Source organism: Rattus norvegicus, chromosome 12 (genome assembly GCF_021556685.1).
Source record: "Rattus norvegicus strain SHRSP/BbbUtx chromosome 12, alternate assembly SHRSP_T2T, whole genome shotgun sequence".
Lineage (NCBI taxonomy): Eukaryota > Metazoa > Chordata > Mammalia > Rodentia > Muridae > Rattus > Rattus norvegicus.
Window position 1 is genome coordinate 32017438 of NC_141545.1, and position 20616 is coordinate 32038053.

The window sequence follows — 20616 nt, forward strand, 5'->3', positions numbered from 1 at the left end:
GGGTCTTCAAGTCTATGGAAAAGTTTTCCAAGAGGCTTAAATGCAGGGAGGCACTTAATTATTATCCTTTCTCTCTCTCTCTCTCTCTCTCTCTCTCTCTCTCTCTCTCTCTCTCTCTCTCTCTCTCTCTCCTTTTAGTTAAATCTTAACAGTAAGATATCCCAGAGATTATATTTTTAGCAGCCACTTTAAAGAGACGAGGGAGATTAATTTAAAATTGATAATCGTGCAGCGGTAAAGGCAGCTTAACAAGCCCCGGGTCTGCCTCGTGGAGCAGGCTCCTCTCAGGGGACAGTAGTTCAATTCTCTGTGCTGCCAATTGGAATCAGAAATCACAACTGCTGTGATTAGCAGTGAATGCCCTGGCCTGCCTGCCCCAGGCAGAAGGAGAGGGGCCTGTTTTCTTGCTAGCCAGTAGTTAACCCTTTGGTGGAGCGGGTTGGAAGGCAGCAGAAATGATCCTTGGGGGTGAGGCAAAGTCCGCAGCCTTTGCAGAAACTACCCAGGTCATCCTAAGGGCCCTTAGGTTCATGGCCCAGCATTCTCAGGGGCTATGGTCACAGATTCATGGTCCAGCACTCTGCGGGGCTGTGATCACAGATGATGAATTAGAGCGTCCCATCAGTTATTGCCATCATTCAAGCATGTATCCATGCTGTTCTAGAAGCATCCAGGCTTGGATGAGCAGCTTTTAGGCTGGAGAGCCTTCCTTTGTGGAAGACCACAGTGAAGCTGAAGCTGGCTGCTGCCCCCTACACACACACACACACACACACACACACACACACACACACGTGTCCAGCTTGCTGCTCTTAAAAATGGCAAATGAACCATCATGAATGGTGGCAGTATGGAGCTGGAGTAAGCACTGTTAATGAGCTGCAGGATACCAGAAACAAAAAAGGGAAAAAAAGAAAAGAAAAATATTTTCCCCGAGGGCCAAATGAAATTAATTTTTAAAAATTAATGTAAATCGCTAATGCCGCGAGAGCCTTCGTTTAAATTATGGGGACTTGACACCTACCGTGCTGTATTTTCCGCCATTGAATTTGTTATCTGAGAGGTGTTCATTGTTTGTTTCAGTGTGAAAAGCTGTTTTCCTCCAGATAAGCTCCTTCATTAGTAGCCTGGATCCCTGCCACCTTCCCTGTGTCTTCCCACCGAAGCAATGCCCCGTAGCAGCGACGCAGACAGCCGTCCCGTGTTTAATATCAGAAATGTAAATCAAAAGCATTCGGTCTGGTTTCAGATGGCTTCAGTTTTTCCCATGGTGAAATCTGGGGAAAGGGGAGGGAAAGAAAAAAATCTTCCCTGAGCCGTTCTGACACCAGTGCTTTGGCAGACGGGCCCTGAATGCAGGCTGATAATTATTAAACAAAGTATCTTGTTTCCCACTGAGGTCTCTGGGATCGCTGCGTCATTAGGCTGGATTTATTTCTAGGGTTTCATTCACGCCATGACAGCTTGGGATTTTATTAAGTTCTGTGTTTTAATTTCAGGTGGAAAAGAAACTGGTCAGATGCCATTTGGAGGGAGGGCCTAGGAAAATGGGTGTTCATCGTTGTGTGTGTGTGTGTGTGTGTGTGTGTGTGTGTGTGTGTGTGTGTGTGTGTGTGCGCCTGCTCATGAATCTGTGTGTTCTTATATGTCTGTGTCTTCTTTAGATGTCCTGCACCTCTTTTTATTCTTGGAGGGATCTCTCCCTAGAACATGCCCTTTTGGCCAGGGTGGCTGGCTAGTAAATCTCAGGGACCCTTCCATCTCTGCCTACCCAACACTTGGGTTAACCCTGAACTGTACCCCACCAGGTATTTTTTTTTAACTGCTTTCTGGGATGCGACTTGGGCCCTCACACCTGCCTGGTAAGTACTTCACTAACTGAGCCATCTCCCCAACCCATGTGGCCGTATATGCTAACACCTATATCCAGAGCGAGAGAAGCGGTACATTGTGGGTGGTGTGCTAAGAACAGCCAAGGCACACCAACTTGGGGAAGTGGTAGAGAAAGGGTGAGCCCAGGGCTGGGGGTTTCACAGCAGTGACAGACAGTTTTGTCCTGCTATCATTTGAGACTTCCTTAGCAGTGTTACACAGTCCATGCTCACTGCCAGCCCATCCTAACCCAGTTTATCCACAAGTTACAAGCTCAAGGTATTCTGAGAGCAGAAACGGAAATGACACCCCTCCAATTTTCTTTTGACCCATGTAGCAGGCTTATAATTGAGCACTTTCAAGGGAGCGAGATATTATCAGGAAGTGGTTGGAAGCTGTGAGTAGCAATAAACTCATTTCCATAGAAATAATAAAGATAGGTTGGGGATTTAGCTCATGGTAGAGTGCTTGCCTAGCAAGTGCAAGGCCCTGGGTTCGGTCCTCAGCTCCGGAAAAAAAAAAAAAAAAGAGAAGAAAGAAATAATAAAGATGACCTGTGAAAAACAAGATAAATCACAGTTGAGGCCTGAGGTAAAAACAGGCTGGTCTCAGAGGCAGAAAGCAGCCTCCGATCCTGTAGGGGGCGCTGTGGTTGCCCTGGGATGCTGGCCAGCTCTGGGCTATTTACACCTGCACGTGGCAGCCTCAAATAGGAGGCCAGTTAGAGCTGCAGACTCCCTCCTCTCCCTGAGTCCTCATTTCAGTAATGACAGTTGGGTCTATGCAATGACTTTCCACGCCGCCGAGAGAAACACAAATGAGCTAACTCATTTGGAGAAGCCCCTTGGCACCTGGGATGGCCAAAGCTCCTCATTGGTCATCGTAATCAGATGCGTTCCAGCAGAAGGTGATCTCCTGGGCTAGCTGGTTTTCTATTGTCAGCTTGACGCACCTAGGAGGAGGGAGTCTCAGCTGAAGGATTGTCTCGATCAAGTGTGCCTAGGGTCAGGGAGATTGTCTTGATTGCTAATTGATGGGGGACTATCCAGCCCTTTCCCATTGTACCCTGGCACCATTCCCAGGTAGGTGGTCCTGGGATGCGCAAGAAAGCTGAACATAGGCCAGGGAACAAGCTAGGGAACAAGCACCCTCCACAGTTTCTGCTTCAGGTGCCCGCCTTGAGCTCCCACCCTGACTCGCCTCAGTGTTGGGCTGTGGCCTGGAAGTGTAAACTAAATATACTTCACTCCCCAAATTCCTTCTGATCCGAGTGTTTTATCCAGAAGCAGAAAAGCAGACTAGAGCATCTCCCAATTGGGTGATGTTATCTCGGACAGCGCCAATACCCGCCTGCTGTGGTTGTTAAGAACACCTAACTTGACGTCCAATTCTCTGTGTGCTGGTTACCTCTCCACCAGCCAGGATCTTCCCAGCCTGTTCAAAGCATTTGTGGATGCCTGTAAATCTCGGATGCATAGCATCGGAACCTCTCAACTGAAAGCTGTAGAGAGCTATAGACAATGGCAGTGACATGGTGTGCGTGGCAAGATCAGCACATTCCTGAGAGTGTGGCCCTGCTATGAAATAAAGTCTCCAAGCACGTAGAACCAGAATGAGGAGGCGGCTTGGGAAGTAGAGAAGGACCTAACATATACAAACCCTAGGCCCCGTTCTTAGCACTGTGTAAGGGGTGAGGGCACACACCTTCCATCCCAGAACTTGGGAGATGCGGGCAGGCAAATAAAGAGTTCAAGGCCAGCCTAGGTTGTACGACACCATCTGTCTTAGCTTTTTATTGCTGTGAAGAGACACTATGACCAGGACAACTCTTATAAGGAACAACATTTCGTTGGGGCTGGCTTACAGTTTCAGAGGTTCAGTCCATGATCAGCATTGTGGGAAACCTGGCGGCATCCACGAAGACACAGTGCTGGAGAAGGATTTGAGAGTTCTACATCTTGATCCACAGACAACGGAAGGGGGACTGTGCCACACTAGGCGTAGCTCGAGCATATGTAACCACAAAGCCTACCACCACAGTGACACACTTCTACCGACAAGGCCACATTTCCTAATAGTGCCACGCCTATGGCCAAGCAGTCAAACACATGAGTCTGTGGGGGCACCATCCCTCAAAAACCAAACTGTCTGTCTAGCTATCTCACCATATAGTGATTTTTATGTGTGTATGTGCATATATATGTGTTCATTACAGAATTGTAAACACTATATTGTGTGTGTCACATAACATATAACTGACAGTGGTCTTTAATCTATTGGGTATTTTAAATATCTAAAATATATCTTCTCAACTAGATATATTGTTACCTTTGTAATTGCTGGGAAGACAATACCTGTTAAAGGCAACTTGGGGGGAGATAATTTATTTTTAGTCACTATTGAAGAGAACTTAGTTTATCACGGTGGAGAAGGCATGGGAGCAGCAGCGGGGGGCAGCTGGTCCTGTTGTATCTGCAGTGAGTAAGCAGAGACTAATGAATGGTCTTCATCCCACTCTCTTTGCCTTCTTCAGCCCAAGCCCCAGCTCACAGGATGTCACTGCTCACAGTTAGGCCTTACCACCTCAGTTAACCAGACTAGAAAGTCCCTCACAGACAAGTCCACAACTGTGTCTCCTTGGTGATTCCAGGTTGGCAGTCAGTACTGACCATCACAGCGGATGGGATGTTCGCACTCCAGGGTTTCCTTACATAGAGTCTTTTATTATCCTCCATAAATTTTGTAGGCCAGAAATATTTTTTTTTTTGGTTCTTTTTTTTTTTTTTTTTCGGAGCTGGGGACCGAACCCAGGGCCTTGCGCTTCCTAGGTAAGCGCTCTACCACTGAGCTAAATCCCCAGCCCCCAGAAATATTTTTTAAAGTATTCAATATAATCATGATTCAGATTCAGCTAACATGTATTAATTTCCTTGGAATCAGGAGGGAGAGGGGGAGAGAGAGAGAGAGAGAGAGAGAGAGAGAGAGAGAGAGAGAGAGAGAGGAGAGAGAGAGAGAGAGAATGTGTGTGTGTGTGTGTGTGTGTGTGTGTGTGTGTGTGTGTGTGTGTGTGTGTTTAGGGAAGCGAGGATCATGGGTAGGGCTACTAGAAGAGTTAGGATGAGTGGAGCACTGTATTTGACCTTGATGAAGAAACGGGTGGACAGGATCTCCCAAAGAGGTTACCTGATGCCTATGTAGGCACTGATATTTCTAACAGTTACCTAAGCTAAGGGTTGCCTCCTAAAGGCTGCCCCAGCAAAGCAGCCTGCCTGCCTGTTAGTGCGCTGGATAACCCTGTCAGTATAGACTGCTGTTCAGACATCTGCGGATAGCAGGCAGACATAGAAGTTTACCACCCTTGAGATCAACTCTTGTCCATACCTTTCATGACTCCTGTTTCCCTCTCTCCACTACAGTAGCCGTACTTAGATCCCTCTCTCTTTCAACTTCAGTGAACAGGACAAACACACATGCACACTCACAGGCATGCACACACACAGCTGGGGAGACAGCTTAATCAGTAAAGTGCTTGCTTTGACCCCAAGTGCGCATGTAAAAAAGCCAAGCATGGTGGCATGTGCTTGAATCCCAGTGCTTGGAGCTCTCTGGGTCTGGGGAGGGGCACTCTGGCTAGCCAGCCTCACCTAATTAGCAAGGCCAGTACAAAATCCTCCAAAGGTGGGTGAGTGGCACCTGAGAGCTTCCCCTGGCCTCACATCATACATGGGAGTGACACACATATACCTCTCTCTCTTTCTCTCTCTCTTTCACACACACACACACACACACACACACACACACACACACACCCCAGTTGGGAGGCCTCAAGTGACAGACAGGACAGACAACTCCTCACCATTCCCTGTAGAATGTTGCTCTAAACTAAAGAAGCCCTGAGCTTGACATCTCGGCAAGCCCTGGAATCCTGGAATGTGTGAGTCTTGGGCAAGCTTTCTTTGCCCTTCTCCAGCATTCCTGTAAGTACACTACTGCCTGTCATCCTGGTGTCAGCACAGTCAGCCTCCAATCTGCTGTGGATTTAAGACAAGGCAAGGTCCATACCATCCTCCATTTACTATGGCATTTATACAGTCCAGGTGTATTTTTAGACATTCGTTAGTTATGTGTATGCCTGTGTGTAGTATGTGCATGTGAGTGCAAGTGTCTGCAGAGGCCAAAGGATGGGTATCAGATCCCTTGGGGTGAGAGGTACGTAAGACTGTGAGCCGCCTGGCATGGATACTAGAGATCATACTCAGCCCCTCTATGAGAGCAGCACACACTCTTAACCATTGGGCCATCTCCCCGGGGCCCTTTGTGTCCGCTTTGCATAGGAAAACATCCACTTTGAGTCATGCCAGCTGGCTTAGGAAAGGACCATGAATAAACAAAATGGCACCAGGAGGGGAGCCACAGTTCATGCAGGTAGGGGTTATTCATCAGTAAATGAGATTGAATGCGGCATCATGACGTCACAGAGGGGGCACTGTTTGTGTCCCCTGTCAGTTCTTAATGTTGTTTCTCCTGGGCATTTGTTCCTTAGCAAAAACTGTTTACATCATCTTGGGGCATATGGTACCTTGCTCTGCACATCAGGTAGTCAGTGACTGTTGTAAGACCTGTGACAGTCACAATAACAGGGAAACTTTACTGACCATATGCTATCCACCAGACACTTTGGAGCTTTGTGTCATCTTCCCACCTCTCCTCCTTCCAGATCTCCCTGTGAGGGTTTATGGTGGAATGGACCTTATGAGATCACCATTTCCGTAAGGTAAAAGGAGTCCAGTGGGAGGCAAGGTATACTTCAGTCACAGACTTTGCCTCACTTGCATAATCCCTTGCTTGGCTCCATACCCAGCTCTCCCTAAACAAATGGGGCGGTGCTCTTGAGAGGTGTTGACCAGAGGATCAGGAGTTCAAGATCATCTATGGCTCTATCAAGAGTTCAAGTCAAGCCTGGGCTACATGCTAGCTCATCTCAAAACAAAACCAAGATGAACAAACAAACCACAAAAAGCTGCGTCATCTTTAGAAACAAAGCACTGATTTCTTTACTGGTGACCTTAGCAGCAGACTTGTGGAAATTGGAAAACAGCTATGGGCGTCGAGTCTCTCCTTTGACACGTATGGGTCCCGGCAGTCAAACTCAGGTGGTGAGGGTTGGCGGCAAACACCTTTACCATCAATATGTCTACATCATTTGAATGTCCAGCAGCTTTCCATGATTCCCATCAAAATCCTTATGTATTTAAAACCAAATCTCACCAATCCCGTTCAGTTCAATCAGTCTCAGGGGCTGGAGAGATGGCTCAGTGGTTAAGAGCACCGACTGCTCTTCCTGAGGTCCTGAGTTCAATTCCCAGCAACCACATGGTGGCTTAATCAGTCGCCTCACCGACATGGCTCTGTAAGTGGAGAGATAACTTTTGCACAAGGAACCCACTTGTGAGTGGCACGGCTGCCATTGTTCTGAAGCCTTCCATAAGACCATGAGTTGTCAGGTACCTTTCCTGCTGCAAACAACCAAGAGGGTTATTTCCTCCAGGGTCTTACTAATTACCCTCGGGTACCGCCTCATCCCAGGGTGGAACCTGGCGATGTATTCCACAGTGCTGGTGTTCAGACCCATTCTTCCATACCTTAGCCAGCGCTGGTGTTCAGACCCATTCTTCCATACCTTAGCCAGCCGAAGATCAAAGGTAATGGATCAAATGGAGGAGTGCTGCGTGGTGGTCAGAGCACAGTTCTGGAAGATAGGGTAGGGGGCTGCAAATCTCCCCGCAGGATCTCTGCTCCTCTCTCCTGCGAAGAAAGAAACTGGTGTGAAGCCAGCAGAGGTATTCACAGCAGGGCCTGGCCCATTAAATGAAAGACTTCCATGCTGAGCCAATCAAGAAAAGGCTGGACAGAAATCAGACTGTTTCCTGCCCTGGAAAACCAGGCCTTGAATCCATAATCCATCTTTGAAATCAAGTGTGCAGTCCTGGGTTTTAGCACAAAGGGGCCCCCCAGCAGGGCAGGGCAGGGCGAGGGACAGCTTCGAGTCAGGTTAGGGGAAAGAAATGGGAGACTGTGATGGCTTCTTAGACCGTGTGCCTCCAGCGCAGAGAACCCAGCAGGAGCGATACCTGTCAACTCATGATCTTGTGGAAGGCTTCAGAACAATGGCAGGAGAGGCTTGCTTCCCCCAGGAACAGAGAACACTCTTCCCCTCTTACCTTTCAACAGGACTGAATAAAGTTTAGGACTTTTTTTTTTTTTCATGGAACTTGTAGCCATTTTTAAACTTTCATTTTTCATAATGTCACACATAATCTTTTTATCTATTATCCACCGGCTCTTTTCAGAGATGCATTTGCATCAAATGGTACTGAGCGGATCATGCCGGCCTCTCCTGGGGAAAGCAGCTTGAAGCAAAAGGTTACCCTCTCCCTCGGCTTGCACCGCTTTGTTCTTGATCCTCACACCATTTTTTATAAAACATCTGAATTCAGAATTCTGGAGTTTTCTTTAGAAACCCTTCCATTCCAACATCTAAGCAGATTCAGACTCCAAATCTATGTATCAGGGGTTACAAAGCTCGTGTTGTTTGAAAGGAGAACTTGCACTTTGAAACATCTGATGGGTGTCCCGTGTCCTCCCAGAATCCCTCCAGGGCTTTCCAGCAGTGAGAGAAAGGTGACAGAGAGGTGGTCACATACACAGTGGTAGCCTTTCCCTGGCTCTGGTTCCCTGTGACAGTAGAACAGCGGCCTTTCAAGTGTGCAAGACCATGAGCAATGAAGGCAGTTTGTTCCCTTTGGAAGCAAGAAGAATTGACTTAGAAATCAGATCAGATTTCCTCTCTCTACTCCTACCATGTAGTATACCCATGGGTGCCCCGTGGGGATAGAAGCTAGGCTGCTTGACCCAAACCAAGGAGCAGCCTGGGAAGTAGGGAGAAGAAACAAAAACTTCCAAGACTGAGAATGTGGCTCAGTGGTAGAGCCCCTGCCTAGAATCCCCCAGTGAGGGGCTGGGGGTGTGGCTCAGTGGTAGAGCCCCCGCCTAGAATCCCCCAGTGAGGGGCTGGGGGCGTGGCTCAGTGGTAGAGCCCCTGCCTAGAATCCCCCAGTGAGGGGCTGGGGGCGTGGCTCAGTGGTAGAGCACCTGCCTAGAATCCCCCAGTGAGGGGCTGGGGGTGTGGCTCAGTGGTAGAGCCCCTGCCTAGAATCCCCCAGTGAGGGGCTGGGGGCGTGGCTCAGTGGTAGAGTACTTGGTCTAACATGCCTGAGCTCCTAGGTTCCATTCCCACCACTACACAAAAGGAAAAGAAGTATTGCCACCCAAAACTCTACAGAGGGGAGGGGGGAGGGAGGGAGAATGGGGGCAGGAGAGAGAGAGGGAGAATATGAATGAGAACACAATAGGAATCAAGGGAGTGTCTGAAAGTTTCTTTTCAGATTCGGTCATCGTTTCTCAGCTCATCCATCATCCAGAACTCTAGATCCCCAGGAAGAAGCAGGGCTGTTTCTCAGGTGTTACCTGACAAAGTATCTTGTAAAAACTTCCTTTCCCTCTTCATTTCTTTTTCCTCTGTGGCCGACCCAACAACACATTACCTCACATTTCCTCACGTGGGGCTTAGAAACATTTCACTCTCTCCCTACAAAGGCATCTGTGCAGTCTGCAGGGACAGTGCCCGGGAAACTCTGAACCATGGGGATGAACTTGGCCTTCAGCAGCCGCCCTTGGGTTAGCGAAGCTCTTCTGGAACCATGGGGAGGCTCTTCCTTTGCATTTGCCCGTGGGTCCATGTAAACATGCTCCTAAGATGAAAAGCACAGGTCCCGTAGCATTGCTAACAACACAGAGCTAGCCAAGGAAGGCTTAGGGCGTTCCATGGCTGCCTTAGAGTACTGTAAGGAGACCCACAACCAACTGTTAGGGTAAGAGCTGGGGTGGGGTATGTCTCATTTACTGAGCCACAAACCAGAGCCAGAAAGGTCAGAATAGTCAGGTGATCAGGTCACTCCTGCTGATGAGCCCCAGGAGTTACGTCTTCCAGGCTGTGGCCTGCTGGTAAACTGCTCTTTTAGCATGCATTAAAGCCCCGGGATCCATCCCAGCACTGCATAAACAAGGCATGGTGGATGCGAGATCTGAGTTTTAGTATTACCATCAGCTATATTCAGAGCAGCCAATTTGGGCTATAGGAGACCCTGCCAGGAACAAAAAAAGTTAGGTCTTTAGGCTTGTACATACGTATTTATCTTTTGGCGCCCTGAAGAGCTTAAGAATTCCCTCTTTTAAATAATTAAATAATCATGTGCTCGTTTATTATCCGTGGATGTCTTGCCTGCAGATACATGCATGTAGTGGTACCCTCAGAGGCCAGGAGAAGGTGCTTAATCCCCTGCAGCTGGAGGAGTTGATTGTAAATCACCACATGGGTGCTGAGAACCGAATGCCAGTCCTCTGCAAGAGCAACATGTGCATTTAAACTCCTGAGCCATTACCACAGCCCCCACAGCTCCTCTGCGGCTGTTTTAGACGGGCAGTACTAAACTTGAGCAGGGTAGCATCCAGGAAATGGAAAGGCCCTTTCCTCTTCCCCAAGTTTGTCTCTCCAGATATTTGAGACAGTGCTCGTAGTTTTATGTTCTTTTTACCCCCCAAGAAGCTTCTGTTAGGATTGGAGGCATGGGTCAGCAGTTGAGAGCATTTATTGCTCTAATCTGAGGACCAAAAATAGGATCCCAGGACCCACATCTTCCAGCTCATGACTGCCTGTAACTCTAACTCCAGGGGACCCAAGGCCCTCTTCTCTTCCACCTGTGCACACGTTTGCATATGTGTACACACATACATATAATTAAAATTTTTTAAAAATCTTTGAACGGAAGCCTCCGTTAAGCCATGAGCACATTAACCCCCCCCCCCCATGAGTAAATATATGAAAATCTTACGTCTTGATATATTTGAATTCCCAAGGACACGGCAAGAGTGGTAGAGGCATATTGAGTTAAGAAAATGTCATAGTCCTGTTATAACAGCTCTACCTGTATTGTAAAACGGGGTGACCAAAGACCGCTCATCTGAAACTCAAAAATTATTGGCTGGAGGACAGAGGGTGTAGCCCAACTGGTAGAGTGCTTGCCTCTCCTACAGGGTGCACTGGGCTCCATCCCCAGCACTGTATAAACCTGGCTTGGTAACACACGTGTCTTATATACAGGAGCATAAGAAGGTCAAGGTCATTCTAAGGTATATAGAAAATTTAAGGCTATCCTGGTGTATATAATATATATAATATATATTAATATATATATGTGTATATATATGTGTGTGTATATATATATATATATGTATATATATATAATGTACCGAGTCTTTTTTAGACTCCATTTAAAAAGAAAAGCACTAACAAAAAGCAAGGAAATGGTTCTATTCCTGGCCTGCTTTGGTATCTGTGACTTAGACAGGAAGGGTACCAGCAGCTACCCTGGTTTCTCTCTAAATTGTGAGTCCCACAGGCAAAGCATAAAAGGAAGGCACCCTGCACAGGACCTAGTGCCAGTGCTCACAAAGTGAAAGACAAGATACCCATTTTGTTTGGGTTTATTGCGTATTATGTTTATTTCTTTGCCTTTCGTGTGGGCATAGATATGGAGACAAGATAACTTGTTGTCGTCAGCATTTCTCTCCTTTCACCATGTGGGGCTTAAAGGATCAAACTCAGATCCTTAAGCTTGGCAGCAAGCACCGTTACCTGCCGAGCCATCTCCCCAGCCCCCACCCCAACTTCCTGTTTGCCTATTTTAAAGCTTTGGGGTTGTAGCCTAGGCTGCTTCCTCTTACTTCCAGGAGAAGAGAAAATTCTGGAAGTCACACCAGCCTACTCATTGTAAGTTTTGTTTCTTGACTATGAGTTCACCCACCATCTTTTTTAAAAAATATCCCATACCTTTGTGCTTGCCTGCTCTCCCCACCCGGCGTCAGCCTTCAAGGCCCTTTGCTGGACCCATCTCTCTCACTCTGGGTTGGCTGCTGTGAGGACAGCCCTCTGTGCCTCAGCTTGGCTGGCACAGCAACTGGCAAACATGTAGAAACAAACACCGAGGTCCCCCAGATGGTTCAAGGATCGACTCACCTCTAAAGCTGGCCCCAGAGATAGTCATCTGTAAACACAGCGACAATTCAAGTCGTGCTGGCTATGGATGCAGTACATGCTCACAATGAAAACTTAGACATTTCAGAACATATTTTCAAAATTATGTAACAAAGAGAAGTCAGAATTTCCAAAGGTTTTTCCCCTCCTTTTTCTTTTCTTCTGTCGTTTCCTCCTCTTCCTTCTCTTCTTCCTCCTCCCCTCTTCCTTCTCTGCTTATTTTTCCTTCTGTTTTTCATTCTTTGCCTATGTCATATAATTCTCGTTTTTGCTTGTGTCCGGACACATACGTGTGGGTGTGCATATTCATGTAGAGGCATGAACAGATCTTAGGAGGCCTATGTCAGAATAATCCTCAGTCCCCTCCCCTCATCCGCTTTACCTAAACCCTGATTCTAGTCTTGGTAACCACCACTCTCTGGGGGGGATCCCCTGACTCTGTCAAAGTCAGGAAAGTGGCACTTTCAAAGCTGGAAGAGCACGCAGGTCCCCATGATTACCTGGCAATCAAGTATATGTCTAGAGATCTAAACTCTAGACCTCAAGATTGCCTGGCAAGTGCTTTAACCACTGAGTCATCCTGCAGGTCCCTTTCTTACCTTTTTGTCATAAGCACTAGCATTAAGCCTGGGGCTTTCGGTTCAAGAGCCAAGGCAAAGCTGGGTTTGGTGTCTAATTCCGTAACATTGGACAAGTTCTTTGTCACGTTTATGACTCAATTTTCTCAGCTGTAAGACAGAAATAATAGGAGCACCTCCACTGGGCATGATGGCACATGCCTGGAATCCCAGCCCTCCGGAGGTAGAGGCAGGGGGATCCAAGGCTTCTCCTCAGCTACATAGCACATTCAGTGACAGCCTGGGCTGCATGGCACCACAATGAACAGCTCCCTTTTGTTTTTCATTTTTTTTAAGTGTCCATATTTTGATCATTTACTTATTTAATATTTGGTCCAGGCATGTCAAACAAATCTTTGGTGGAGGTCAGAGGACAACTTTCAGAGATTAGTTCTCTTCTTCCACCACATTGGTTCCGGGGACTCAAACTCAGGTCGTCAGTCTTGGTAGCCTTTACCTGGTGAGCCATCTCCCCAGCCAAGGGTTCAGAGATCCCAGCCTGCTGTCAGTAATGCTTTCTTTTCCTCCCTAAAGCACCAGATGCTGTTCAGTCGTCACAGTAGCCAGGCAAGCAGAGGGACTGTCCCTCTCTTGAAAGGGTTAAGAGCCTTCGGTAGGATTGGACTTCAGGTCTAGCGACACCACCCCCAGTGAATGCCACAGTGTAGCAGCTCATCCCCCACCCTCTGTGTTAGTGTCCCCACATGACACACCAGCTATCTGAACAACAGGTCCCCAGATAGAGTCTAGTGAGATCCAAGAGAGCCCTGACCCTTGGGCAGAAGGTTCATCTCACCCAACTGAGCATCCCTAAACATCCCGGAGCAGAAAGCGGCATGCTGCCCCTGATGTCAGTATTCGTCATGGCTGATACACTCCTGGGTCCTGCTGATCCAGAGGCCTTGCTTTGAGAAAGTGTCTTATGCTAGCAGTCATCGGCAAGTTCACCAGCCTGTCCAGGAAGGTGACAATGTGGCTCTGATGCAGAGCCCTGCCTTTTTGTATTCCGAATCAAGGCAACGCCAGAGGACAGGAGCCTCTTGTCTGTGCATCCAAAGTACAGGGAGACACCATGAGTCGACTGGGAGACAGGGGTGGATGAGCTCATTAACCTTGATGTAGCTCCAGGCAGTAAGAATCTCCCAAATGGAGTGGATAAAATATAAGAAGTGTGACTAGCCACTTTGTCACCACTCTTAGGGACTTGGTGTCACTTGCAATATAGTACCTTTGTCTTAGTTAGCTCTAAGTGTCAACCTGACATGGCCTAGAGTCACCGGAGAAGGGAGGAATGCCCAATCAGATTGAACCGTGGGGGATCGTCTTATTGCTAATGGATGTAGGAGGGCTCCAGTTCCCTGGAGACAGCACCGTTTCTTGGGTAGGTAGTCCTGGGCTGTGTACGAAGGCTACCTAAGCAAGAGACCGAGAATGGGGCAGAAAGCAGCATCCTCTGTGACTTCTACTATACTCCCCAGGCTGTGAGTTCCCCGCACAGAGACAGTGCTCTGTAGAACAGTCTTCCTCCACACACGCCCTGGGTCAAGGAGCACGGAAATGTGGCCGCAGTCCATAATTGGAGCCTTGACTCCGTATGTCCATTCTGATTTGTGGAAGTCACAGTATTCCAAGCTTGGTTTCTTAGTGTATAGACCAGACGAGACTCTCTGATTTACTGTGGGATACACACTAGTAATTGAGTGCATTCAGTGTCCCGTACAACTGGGACATCACCGCTGTAAATGCTCTCTGAGGAAGGCAGCACCAAGGGCAGCCCGGGGTCCTCTGGTTCCGTCGGTAGAATGTTTGGCGAATGTTTGGCTAGCATACAGGAAGCCCCAGATTTAATCCTCAGCACTGTCTAAACCAGGTGTGAGGGTGCGCACTCTGTACTCCCAGCACCAAGGAGGAGCCTGGGCTCAAGGTCATCTTTAGCTGCAAGCAAGTTCCAAGATGGCGTGGGGTACATACAGGACACCCTGCCCACCCGCCCCACCCCCAAAATGAGAAATGAAGGAGAAACAAAAGAGAGAGAAGGAGGGAAGAAAGACAGGCCAGAGTCCACCTTCACTCACCTCTAATCCCCTACAGTTTTTCAGCTTCTGTCTCCCGCTTTGTGACAGGAAATTAGAGTTAAAGCTGTGTTCTCTTCTGAGCTAGGCATGGTTGTATGTGCCTGTAGTTCCAGCATTTTGGACATGGAAGCAGGGGGATCAGGAGTTCAAGGCTAGCCTTGGCTACATACTAAGCTAGAGGGCAACCTAAGCTACCTGAGACCCTGTCAGTAAACCAGAAAAAAAAAAGAAAGAAAGAAAGAAATTAAGAAAGGAGAGAGGGAGAGGAGAGGAGAGAAAGCAGGCTCCAGGACTCAGGGAGTTTGACATCTAACAGCCGCAAGCAGCCACCCAATCCGGATAGAGGAGCAGTTTGGGGGCTGTTGTGCCTAGGACAGCCTCCCTGTCACGTGCACCAAGTCACCCCCTCCCCGCTGGCTACAGAGCTGCCTATATACCCCTGCCTGGCCCACTGGGATTGCGGACAGGGAGCCGAAGCTGTGCGCGCTCTGCCTGTGTGTTGCGGCCGCTGCAACCTTCGCCGCAGCCAATCGGCTGGTGCACTGCGGGTGACCTCCCCCGGGTCTCGGGAATAAATTGTCAAGTTTCCCCACCGCGGGTGTCTTCGCTAGCAGACGGCCGGGTTTGCAGGTTTCTGGGCTAATTGGAAAGAGGATCATGAGGAGGCGGGTCGAGGCGCGTCAAGAGCCTGGTTGGTCTGCGGACTAGGGTCGCGCCGCTGCTCCGGAGCCCCCGCTGTCCCGGAGTTGGGAGTAGGTTCCTTACCCGCTCGCTCCCATCTAGTCGCCGCACACCTATTTGAAAGCCGGTTCCACGACAGGACTTGTGCAAGCCCAATGCACACCTCTTCGTCCTCAGCACACTGGACCTGCCTAGGAAGCCAGACCTAGGAAGGTGAAGCCTGGCTGATCCCTGCAAAGGTACCCCTACGCTGCCACTTAGGAACCTTTATTTTGAGTGTTCCAGGACCCAAATGGTTCCCATGGCAAACCCAGTATCTACCTTGGATTTTCCGATCTGAAATACCTCTTTCTTGGAGACTTTGAACCTGGTCTCTGGAAACTCAGAGTCTGTATGAAGTGCTATTGTTTCTGAGTTCTCTTCGCTTTTGTGTTGGCTTTGGGATTCTCTTGTCTACCTGGATAATGGTCTGCCTTTGTGGCTGAGTCTTCCCGGCGTCAGTGGATCACAGGCAGCCCGAGGCATCAGCCTCCGGACTTAACAGCCTTCGGATTCCTTGAGCCTAGGAGTTACTCTGGGCTGCAGAAGAGGACCCAACTCCTAACTAGTAAGGGCTATGTGATTCACCGCCCCCCCCACCCCCCTCCGGATTGAAATATATATGTTGTGGCAGGATTTTCTTTAAGCGGTTCGTCTGATAGGACTGGCATTTACTACCCAGGAAAATGAGTAGCAATTAGGAGTTCAGTAATAAATGGAAGTCTATTGTCCTAATTGAGTGGAATTACTGACGGGTAATGGCAACTGAATTCTTCAGTTTAATTAAGAGTTTATATAATTATAGTGCACTTTTTATTTCTAGGGGGAACCATGGGGTAGGAATTAAATAACCAATGTGATGGTTAAGAAACCCATTTAATGGATAAGTAACCAGTAGGCTTACATAAATCTGGGTACCTTGCTGGAGTAACAGAAGTACAGCTGTATTCTCCACAAAGACTCTGTACCCTGCTGGGACAAGCTAGACTTTTGATTTGCAGCTAATTTGAGCTTCATAAAAAAAAAAATCCAAATGAAATTATCAGTTAATCTCTGAGGTGTTTGGGACTCGCAGGTTCAGCATGAACCAGGACGGGTGTTTTCCAGAATTCTAGGAGAATGAACCTGGAAGGGGGAGGGGGTGGGCGGCTCAGGAGTGTGCTTTACCCTCCTAGAGTTTCTGTCTTGAAAATCCGGGCTTTGGGCTGTTTGGTCTGAAGCATGGATAGCTCAGCGGGGCAGCCAGCTGTCCGTGATTATTCCATCTCTGACGAGCATAGGTATTTACGTAGTTTGGGGAGTAATCTGTTAATTAGAGAGCCGTTATGCGCTTCTCTGGCCGTATATTGTTTCCTTTACTTATCCGGTTCTAAAGGGTTGGGTGTTCTTTTCCCCCTGTGGGAAGCTATGGAACCGGAGAAAGCCGGCGAGAAAGCCCTGCTCGAAATGCAATTATGTAATTTGCTCACGGAGATTGTGGGGAGGGTGTTATCTTGAGTGTCAGTTTGGGGAATCCTGTTAAGCCCCGGTTCACGAGAAGGCCCCAGAGTTTTGGCCATTTTGGGGCTTCAAATATATTGATAATGTACCACTGCTGTTCATGCCGTCTCACGGCTCGACTTCTTGCTGCTTCAGCAGGACTGGCCTAGGGCTTCATGCCACAAGTGGGCTGAGGTAGCAAAGGTAAAATTGCCCGTCAGTTCATTAGGACATGGCTGGTGGTGACAGTGGTGAAGGGTGTGTCTTTGGTACCGCGTGGGCTTTAAAGCTTGCCAGCACTTTGGAAGTTGAAATCCACCTTCCTCGGGGATGAGACAAGAGCAGCTGTGGACAGAGCCTTGCCTAGGTGTGTCTCCGGTCGAGAACCTTTGCTGGTGCCTTGCAGCTTTCTAGGTGCAAGAGCACCCAGGTGACCTGAGGTTATGGGTTCGAGGACACCCAGGTGACCTGAGGTTATGGGTGTGCAAGGGCACCCAGGTGATCTGAGTTATGTCTTTTGCACGTGTTTTTGTCAATTTAAACGAGGTCCTTAGTCATGAAAGACTGCTGCTTGGTCAACAGAGCCAGCTCCTATGTGTCCTGGTTTTTAAAGGCTCCTAATCTGGCTTTCCCGTCCTTCCCAAGGCTTTTTTTTTTTTAAATCACTATTCAGGAAACTCTTATCAGAACTGTACCAAACCTGTCCCTTTGCGGAGCCCTGGTCTCTTGGTATGGGCTGGCTTTGTTAGTGACCTGGTCTTATTTTGTCTGACTTCTTCACAAGATACCTCAGACACCCACTCCTTTGATGTTTCAGGAAACACTACAGTAAGTAGATACTTAGACACAACAGGGAAGGCTATATGGAGCCTGTCACCCCCCAAGAACGACCAATGGCCTTAAACATTAAAGATCACTGCTTCGTGCTGCCCCGCCCGCACCCACCCCGTATGTTTTCAGATCCCTCCCACACTTACTGTCAATTGTTTCAATTTATGCGTTGGGAAAGAGTCAGGAATTGCAGTCCACGCTTGACATCCAGCATGCCCTGCGATGATCTCTCTGGTCCTGGAGGTGTTTGGTGGGATGGTATGAAATCTTCTTTTGTCTGATAATATCCTTTTAGATTTAGGTCCTAATTCTCGCTTCTCTTCCAAACCCAGTATGAGCCAATGACCTTATATACCTAAGTATGTGTCTTCTCTGAAACAAGCCTGAATGGATAGAACAGCTTAGAGACGGGTGAAATGGCAGTAGTGAGGGGATAGCTCTTTGGTATTACGCAGGCTTTGAAGCTTACACAGCAGTTCGGAAGCTTACTCACAAACCCACATTCTTAAGGCATGAGATAAAGCAGGTGTAACGTGCTCTCCGTAAACACATGGCCTCCAGGAATGAGCCCTCCCAGCCGGATTGCTAGATACGAAACCACACCTGGTGAGTAAGGGACAGATTTGGTCCAAACCAGATTTCCAAATGCCAAGCCAACTTGGAAACAGGACACAGATTGGCCAGCACAATGTTAGAAGAGACTGGAGGCAGGAGCGACGATTTCAGTGAGTAAGGAAGCATTCGCCGCTCTGGCTCAGTGAGTAAGAGAGCACGCTCCTCTCTCATGGACCAGAGTTCAGTTCTCAGCACCCACGTGGGGTGCCTGCCCACCTCCTGTAACTCCAGGAGCATGCAGGGGCACCTGTGCTCACACGTGCACACTCATGCACACACGCATATGATTAAAATTAAAAATAGATCTTTTTTTTTTAATTCTTTTTTTCGGAGCTGGGGACCGAACCCAGGGCCTTGCTCTTGCTAGGCAAGTGCTCTACCGCTGAGCTAAATGCCCAACCCCTAAAAATAGATCTTAAAGAAGGAAGAAGACACTGTGTGAGGGCAAAGGGACCTGCAAAGACGCCATGCGTGTCGCACCCAGGCCTCTCTGCATTTTCTTTACCTTCCCTCCCATTCCGTCTTTGGCGAGACCAATAGGATTCCATAACCGATTGCCTAACAGCTGCGTAGTGCAGGTTGCCTGCCTCGGCCTGGAGTGGTACGTCTTCTACGTAGCAACAGGACACAAAGGAACCCAAAGCTGCTTCTCTTGGCTCCTGTCCAGGGCGATTAGCTCCTGGGAGTACCTGCACTTCTGACAACAGACACATTCAACCCAGTTCCGTGTCCTGGATCTCAAGGACAGGGTGACATGGGTTCCTTTGTGTGACCTACTAAATTTGACACTTCTGCCTTTATTCCTCATAGTGCTTTCCCATTATAGAATCAGAGGTGGCATTGAAGGTTGTCTAGGCCCTCAATTCTCAAGAAGGGGACCAAAGTACCTTTGGCAGTCGAAGCTCACATCTGCTCTGACTATAGAATCAAAATCTTTATTTTGTAACTATTACTTCGTGTGTGTGTGTGTGGATGTGTGTGTGTGTGCGCGCACACACATGTATACATAGGCACCTGGTACTCAAGGCTGAATCATCCTCAATTGTTCCTCCTACCTTAGTCATCAAGGCAGGACCAATCAATCCTAGAGTTCACCAGTAAGGTAATCAGCCTCACTGGCCATCTAGCTCTCGGGACCCCTTGTCTCTGCCTGGGGAGAGTTAACAAGTGGACCCACACACCCATGCAGCATTTTGTTTTACATGGATCTTGGGCCTCCAATCTCTAACCCTCACACTTACATGGCAAGTACTTTAACCACTGAGCCATACCTCTGAGGCCCCCACCTTGTTTAACACAGGGTCTCTCACTAGAGTTTGGGGCTAATCCAGCTAGGCTGGGTAACCAAGAGCCTCCAGTATGCATTTGTTTCAGCCTCCCCAGCACTGGGATTATGAAGTTGAACCATCCATGCCTAAGTTTAAGCGAGTGCTTGAGATCAAACTTGGGCTCATGTTCATGTTCTGAGCCCAGAATCTGCATTTCACCAAGCTCCCCAGATGGCTTGGGTGTCTCGGGACACGTTGGGCTCTCCCACAATGCTAACTTTTATATCGGGGTCTAGCAAGTAGAATATCTCTTTAAAAAAAAAAATCTTAGAGTCCAAACCTGTGAGGAATGACAGAACAGGAGGAGGTAGGACTGTAGGCTCAGTGAGACAGCCATCACATGAAGACTGTCAGAGCCAGGCTAGTTTTTAAACATTCTCCGTGTTGGGGAGAGGAACCCAGGTCTTCTCATTCCCCCACTTGCTCTGCAAGCAGCTAGGCAGCAAGCAAGCCTTCCATGACAGGATTGTGTGTAGCGTGTGAAAGCCCACCATGGGTACTGACCCCATCTCTAGCAAGTAAAGCTCAAAAATGTGAGCAGAGAGACAGGAGGCAGTCAGGGATATTTGCTCCCAAGGCCCAGCCTCTAATAACCTACTTCCTCTAACTAGTCCAGCCTCCTAAAGGCTTCCACAGCCTCTCAAAGCAGCACTACCAGCTGTTGGACCAAGCATTCCATACATGAGTCTGTGGGGAGCTATTCATATCCAAACCATGGCAGCCTTGTGTGAGCCGGGCTGTATAGACAGGCTGCCATTCTCCCCTGGAAGAGCCTGAGTCACTCTGCACCACAGGTGGGAAAAGGTTTGCAGGCATCCCTGTACAGTCTCCAATTTTGTGGCAGCAGGCTGCACTGCTGGGACTTCTCCCAGTCTCCAGGGCAGAGGCCTGGCTCATAAAACCTAAGATTATCAAACAAGTTCTCA

The 20616-nt window shown here is 48.4% G+C and overlaps 1 protein-coding gene across 11 annotated transcripts in view; it reads left to right on the forward strand.

Annotated features, from left to right (window-relative positions):
• The window catches only part of Auts2 (activator of transcription and developmental regulator AUTS2), a 1090556-nt gene that overhangs the window by 895960 nt on the left and 173980 nt on the right, over positions 1 to 20616 (forward strand). For 2 of the 11 annotated variants that reach the window (XM_087578360.1, XM_087578362.1), the window contains exon 1: positions 15177 to 16005. The gene's annotated coding sequence lies outside the window, so the exon portion shown is untranslated. 11 annotated transcript variants of the gene reach the window in all.